The sequence below is a fragment of the Panthera onca genome, chromosome B1, assembly GCF_046562875.1.
Source record: "Panthera onca isolate mPanOnc1 chromosome B1, mPanOnc1 haplotype 2, whole genome shotgun sequence".
NCBI classification, from domain to species: domain Eukaryota; kingdom Metazoa; phylum Chordata; class Mammalia; order Carnivora; family Felidae; genus Panthera; species Panthera onca.
The window spans coordinates 48,503,507-48,510,669 of NC_138342.1; the positions used below are offsets into that span (position 1 = coordinate 48,503,507).

At 32.2% G+C, this 7,163-nt stretch overlaps 1 non-coding gene across 1 annotated transcript; it reads left to right on the forward strand.

The window, feature by feature from the left end:
• Positions 1-6,504: 6,504 nt before the first annotated feature.
• LOC132693477 (small nucleolar RNA SNORA62/SNORA6 family) lies at positions 6,505-6,654 on the forward strand. Its single transcript, XR_009616844.2, has one exon. It is a non-coding gene; the product is annotated as a small nucleolar RNA SNORA62/SNORA6 family (small nucleolar RNA).
• The last annotated feature ends 509 nt before the right edge of the window (positions 6,655-7,163 follow it).

A 7,163-nucleotide genomic window follows, 5' to 3' on the forward strand; every position in this document is an offset into this window, starting at 1 on the left:
AGAATATTACACAGCCATCAAAAAGGATGAGATCTTGTCATTCATGACAACATGGATGGACCTAGAGGGTATTATGCTAAGTGAAAAAAGTCATACAGAAAAAGGCAAACACATATGGTTTCACTTATATGTGGAATCTAAAAAACAAAGTAAATAAACAAACAAAATGCAGAAACAGGCCCATAAATACAGAGAACAAACTGATGGTTGCCAGACGGGAAGGAGGTTGGGGAAATGGCAAAAATGGGTAAAGGGAATTGAAAGATACATGCTTCTAACTGTAGAATAAATTAGTCAAGGGATAATAAAAGATATGGGAGAGGGAATATAGTCAATAGTACTGTAATAGCCTAGTATGGTGACAAATTTAGCTACACTGTCCAATATGTAGACAACCAATTAAATGATTGTGCTAACTTATTTCCCGTAGTGGACATGTCTATAAAAGTAGAATTCTATATTTCTAACTATATAACCCTAAAAATTTAGACAACATGAAATTATTTTTTTTACACATATCAAAGTGAGAAAGTATCTCCGTACATGTAGATTTATCTCTTCTCTGTAGTATAATTTACTTACTTTGGGAATGGGAATAGTAAATACTTCCTTTTAGAAAAATTTCACTTCTGTTTATAATCTCTATTTGGGTTTTAATGTAATTTGAATTCTATATGTAGGTCATCCTTAACCCCTCCTACTCATATTTTAAGTGATCCCCACTTTCTTAAAATTTAGAGACATATCTGATTTTTAAAAATATAAGTACATTAAATGTAAGTTATGTACATTCGGGGTATGGAATGCAGTGATTATGCTACTTAGAAAACATTCAAATCTGCAGATAGTTTCATTTACCATGCCTATCCATTAAATTGTCTAAACTTTTAGGTTTAGTATACATATATTATTTATTGACTTACAAATAAAAATACTAAATGTTTGATTAAAAAATTGCATAGTGTAACATATAAACTTGTTGAATCACTATGTTGTACACCTGAACCTAATGTAACATTGTGTGTCAACTATACTTTATTATATACATAAATATCTATATATATCTAGATCTATATCTATGTATTTATCTATCTATCTATCTATCTATCTATATATATATATACATATATATAACAGAAAAGTATTTCACTTTCAACTGGGAATAAAAGGGGTTTCTAAATAAGGAAGTGATGATATTGATATTGATACTTGAAAAGCAAATATGGAGATATATATATATATATATATATATATATATATATACATGCATATAGGGTTATGATGTTATTATAAAATTTCAGTATGGAGTGAAGAGGGTCTCAACTAATGACATGACAGTTGAAATAAAAGGAAACCCAATGGGAAATATTTTTATGATCTCCTGGGGGAATGAATTAGACTTGTATCATGGGGCACTCTAGTATTTCTAGTTTGGACAGCTAGATGTTTTATATCAGCATTAACTATTTTGGAAAATATAGGCAAAATAGCATATTTGGAGAGCTAGAAATCAGAAAACATATTAATCTTAGCTACCCATCACTAACAATGTTCAGAAAAAATACAGATTCTTTGGAGGGTGTAGATGACTTTAGGAACATAATACAGAAAATAAAAGGATAAAAATACTTTCACATTTTTATTTAAAAATGTGTTTCATTTTTGATATTTTGGCACAATGCATTTAATTGCCCAGGTAGGTTAAGTGAATGTAAGCAACAAAAAAGATATCTGGACAGCTGAAGGGGAAGGAATTTGTAGTTAGAACCAAGTGAAGGCATATGATTATTCTTGAGAGACTATTAGAAGAACCTGTCCTCATGATGTAATATAGATGTTTCTGCTGTAATAAAATATTGCTCTATCAAGTCCTATTAGGGATTTTAGCTTCAGTTTTCCTACTTCTGATGTTAAATGTAGGATTTTGTTTATTAAAAACCTACATTTTTTTGCATGCCAATTCACTATTTTCTCTTTAAGCATAAAAAGAGAAACTAGTGCTTAAAAAAACTATTCTTATTCTTATTCTTATTCTTATTCTTATTCTTATTCTTATTCTTATTCTTTTATTCTTATTCTTATTCTTATCAGACTGACAAGAAGCAGAACAGCATCTTTTATGGAGCATGAGAAAAAATTTGAAGTGTTAACATTTTATTTTCAAAAGAAGTAATTTTGACAAAGATTATTTAACCTTTAAAGGATACTTTCATATTAAGTCTGAAATTTTCACACAACAATTTCAATAAAATAAGGAATACTTGGAAATTATAGATTTCATTACTTATACCTTGGGAATCAAATTTTAGCTTAAATTTTAGCAAGATTAGATCCTCTAATCTTGTGTTATTTCAATCTATTGTCACACTTTTTTTTTTAAGTTTTTATTTATTTATTTCGAGAGAGAGAGAGAGCAAGCAGAGTAGGGGCAGAGAGAGGAGGAAAGAGAGAATCCCAAGCGGGCAGAGAGGAGGAAAGAGAGAATCCCAAGCAGGCTCCGCACTATAGGCACAGAGCCCCATGCTGGGCTTGAACCCATGAACTGCAAGATCATGACCTGAGCTGACCAAAAGTCAGATGCTTAATTGACTGAGCCATCCAGGCGCCCTTATTGTCACACTTCTAATAAATATTTGGGATTGATTATTTCATTCTTATATGTTTAAGAACTAAACATTTAATATAAAATGTCCCAAAAAGATTATCCAGTGTTAATTTGGTTACCATTTGGTGTATAGGCTTTCATATCTATATCAATATATAAAGTTTTTTAAAACTATGATCAACATGTTTTGATGATCTTATATATTTTTCCTAGTGAGGATATTGAAGTTATAATTTTGAATCAGTAAATTGTGTTCCATTCAAAAGATATACCAAAATGTACTTAACCCCTGTCTTTAAGAGTGGCATATAGAAGTTATATCCAGTATTTAGATAGTGTAGACAATGTCAATAAAATTATCTTGATGTATAAATTGTGGTTTTTTTGTTCAAATATTTCCTTATTACATATTTCTGGAAGGAAATTTCTAGGTTAAAAGGCATTCCTACTTTGAATGTATATATATTTTTTTTAATCTGGGAAAAGTGTGCTGGTTTATTCTTACTAGCTGTGAATGATTTTGCCCATTTTCCTACATCTTTTACAACACGAGCCTGTTTCAATTGTTTAGATTGTGGAAACAACATAGACACAGTCCTGAATCTATTACGAATAAGCATGAACATTATGTTTCTCAGCCAGAAAACAAAAGGAAGCAAAACACTTTGCACTGAGAGATAAACTATAAAAAACTGGGTCACTCTGTTTACTTGTAGGCTCCAAACTCAATAAGATCCCAGGTATTTTCCATAAATTGTTAGTTCACTAATGGAAAAACTCTATCTTGGATTTTTGCACAGCTCTTATCTGAAGAAAAGACTTTGTGGATATGATGATGACAATGTGAGAAAGTTGGTGGGTTTTTTTTCCCCTTAAACAAGCTAAGTGTAAACTCAGTATGTTTGATAATTCTGCTGTGTTTGACAAATTTTTTTTCAATATTGTTTTCTTTTTAATTTGAAGGCAAGTGCTTTAAAGCTTTAAAGCTTGAACTTCTTTCTCAATTTTTTGAAAGCAAACTTATGTTTTTAATAAACATTTGGTCTCTGTATCTCTCTCAGATGTTTGTCCATCTCATAGGTTAAAAAATAATTTTTAAATTTTAAAGCAGCTTATGATTTTAATTACTAGGTAGTTCAATATCCTTTTATAGATCGATGTTTCATTTGTATTTCATCTTTTGCAAATTTCTTTTATATATCTCTATCCCTGTTCCTATTGAGTGATTTTTTTTTATAACACTGGTCTCCTATACATTAAATATATTATTTGTTACATATGACACTAATTTCATTGTTTTGCGCTTTTTTTGCCAATCATTTAAAATTACTTTTGTTGTCAAATCCAATGTCTCAATGTCTCATGTTTTAGAAAGCCATTTTAACCCCCCACATTTGAAACATATTTATCTATTTTCTAATACATTTATGATTTTATTTTTAACATTTAAATTATTAACTCATTGGGCTTTCAGGCTAAGGAGAATTGGTTTCAAATATCAGCTTTGTGCATTGCTTGTTCAAAGCGGGGACAGGTTCAGTGTTCTTTGAGTCTCACTTCCTCACTTTAAAAAGGAGTTTGATAGTTTCCAACTCATTAGGTATTTGTAAGGATTAAATTAGATAGTTCATATGATGGTTTAATAGACTTCTTGTTGATAGTAAATAATAAATAATGAGGAGGAGGATTTCTGTGTTCATACATAATAAGAATGTACATAAGTATATGTAGATCTTGTATGTATAGACCAAAACATCAATAATATACCAAAAACTTATTTAAATGTAGAGATGTAATTATTTGGACAGTCGAGACATACTTAATGTCAAAACATATATGAATAAGGCTTGAAAGTAATTGAATTAAAATGTTTTCAGTCCCATTTGGAACAGAACGGCAGATGAAGGCTTGCTCATGAATGCCAGACATACAGAGAAACTTCTTGTGCATGGAAACGACTTTGGGCTTTGGAGTTTTAAGTCTTTGTTTTCCTACCCTTTTTAATGAAATGATACAATAAATAATGAATGGTTAACAGTGATGGCAGATCAACAGGCAAAGATAAACACAAAAATGATACAAGACAGAGTGTTCCTGTTCAATATCCTCCTAAAGTAGTTGCAGATTTAGATTGCTTCTAGGCATCCAGGCATCTGAGCTATCACCGGGAATATCTAAATTGCTTTCTCACAGGTTCTACAAAGCACTCTCTTTACTTTATCTACTCATTTTAGATGGCACCTCATTGAATTTCTCCTAGCCAATTTACTTTCTGCAAAGCTCACATTTCTCTTACAATAGAGAAATTTCTTTAGCTCTACTCTTTTAACTTTAGCTTAATAGCATGGGGGCTTTCGTTAAGTTTCACTGTCAGCAGAACAGCACAAATTTAACATTTACGTGATCCATTTCTACTAAATAGCAAAAGGAGAAAGTGTTATGCCAAGGGCAACATGGGTATTAATTTTCCCTATGGTTTATTCAATTACTTGAAAGCATCCCCAAAGAAAACTAATATATTGATCAAACCTAATTAGCGTTAATTTACATAAAACCATAGCATGAGTTACTTGTATGCTTTATAGAAAAATAGAAGGTTTAAGTGAAAATAACCCAGGGGAATTTACAATTCAGACTCATCTGGCACAAAAAAACACTGAAAGTATGAGAGTAAAATGAGACCAAAATTATTATCTTATTATAAAAATTATTTAATAACAAAAATATTGAATTTTAATTAATTTTATGTATTAAAATGTTTATTTATTTATTTGAAAGAGAGAGAGAGAGAGAAAACATGAGTGGGGAAGTGGCAGAGAGAGAGGGAGACAGAGATGTCAGCACAGAGCCCAATGTGGGGCTTGAACTCACAAACCGTGAGATCATGACCTAAGCCAAAGTCAGAGGCTTAACCTGACTGAGCCATCCGGGCGCCCCTAAATTTTAATTGTTTTTTAAATTGCTGTCGCATAACACATTTTATATAAGTATCTATATTTAGTTTTTTAAACACAAAATATAGAAATAAAAAATTTCACCAATAATACCATCTTCTAAAGATAAAGAGTGAGAATAATGTTCTAGTGAATTTTCTTCCAGACTGTCTCTACACACACACCCACACAGACACACACACGTGCATGCGTGTGTGTGTGTGCAATGTTTATTCCACTCTTTCAGTTTTATAATCTATTTTCTTTTTTTTTTCCTTTTCTAAATTTTATTCTAGAGAGAGCACATGTACAAGCAGGGTAGAGGGGCAGAGAGAGAAAGAGAGAAACAGAGACAGAGAGAATCTTAAGCAAGCTTCATGCTCAGGACAAAGGTCTGACATGGGGCTTGATCCCATGACCCCGGGATCATGACCTGAGCAGAAATCAGAGTCTGGTGCTCAAATGACTGAGCCACCCAGAGGCCACCCTTTTTTCTTTAACATGAACTTATTAAGATTTTTTTCTTATCATTTCTTCATGCACCAAGAATTTATTAAGCAAATACCATTTGCTGCAACAATGCTACTTATGTTGTAAACAAAAATTAATAGAATAGTAATTGCCATTCCCTTGTAGAATTTATATTCTGATTGAACAGATAGATAATGAACAAGAAAATTGGATAAATAACAAAAATATATTTCTGTGTATATGTGTGTGCATAATTATAGATAATGAAGAAAATTATAAATAAATGTAATCAAGAACTGAATGGAATGAGTATAAAAATAAGGTGGCTAAAGATGATATTTTACAGATGACATTTGTGCTGGGCTTTGAAAGATTAAGAAACAGCAAACTTTATGTTCTGTCACATGGGAATAATCTTAGCCAAAGGAAGCAGGCATGAAGGTCTAACAGAACAAAAGTTTTGTCTCGGAAAAGCAATGAAAAGATACCAATTTCACTGCACGCTGTTAGAGCCTGGAGTTGACGCCACTGGCTGGCCAATGAACTCACGAGTGTAAGTATATGCTTTGTGAGGAGCAAGTCTTTCGCTAACACCCCAGGTCTCTGACCCAACGAGTGTAGTTTGATAGTAATCTTGCTGTAAGTATTATATGTATATAGACTCTAGAGTCCAGTCGGCAAGAAGACAGAAAAGGATGTGGTAGTTAGGCAGAAATCAAATCATTCAGGGTTTTAGTTTTTGGCTTTCTAGTAAGATTGAAGTACATGAACTTGAGCTAACTAACCTTTGACTCCTTTGACCAACAGAATGCAGCAATAATGATAAGGTATCTATTCCAGGTCTCCTCCTTAAGAACTTTAGATCCCCATTTGCACTTACGAATCCGGTTGTCATATAAGAAGTCGAACTGCCCCGAGAGCTTGGCACTTGAGGAAGCCCAAGCTGGTCGCATGGAAAGGCCATATGGAGGAATACTGAAACATCATACATAAAAGTAAAGCTATCCACGATGCTCCAGTCCAGCTCAGTCACTAGCCGAATGCAGCTAACGGAACACCCCCAGCTAGTAAGATGTAAAGCATAACCACCCAATCAATCCCTGCTCTGATTCCTGACGAACTAGATTATAAAAAGTAATAAAATAATTATTTTA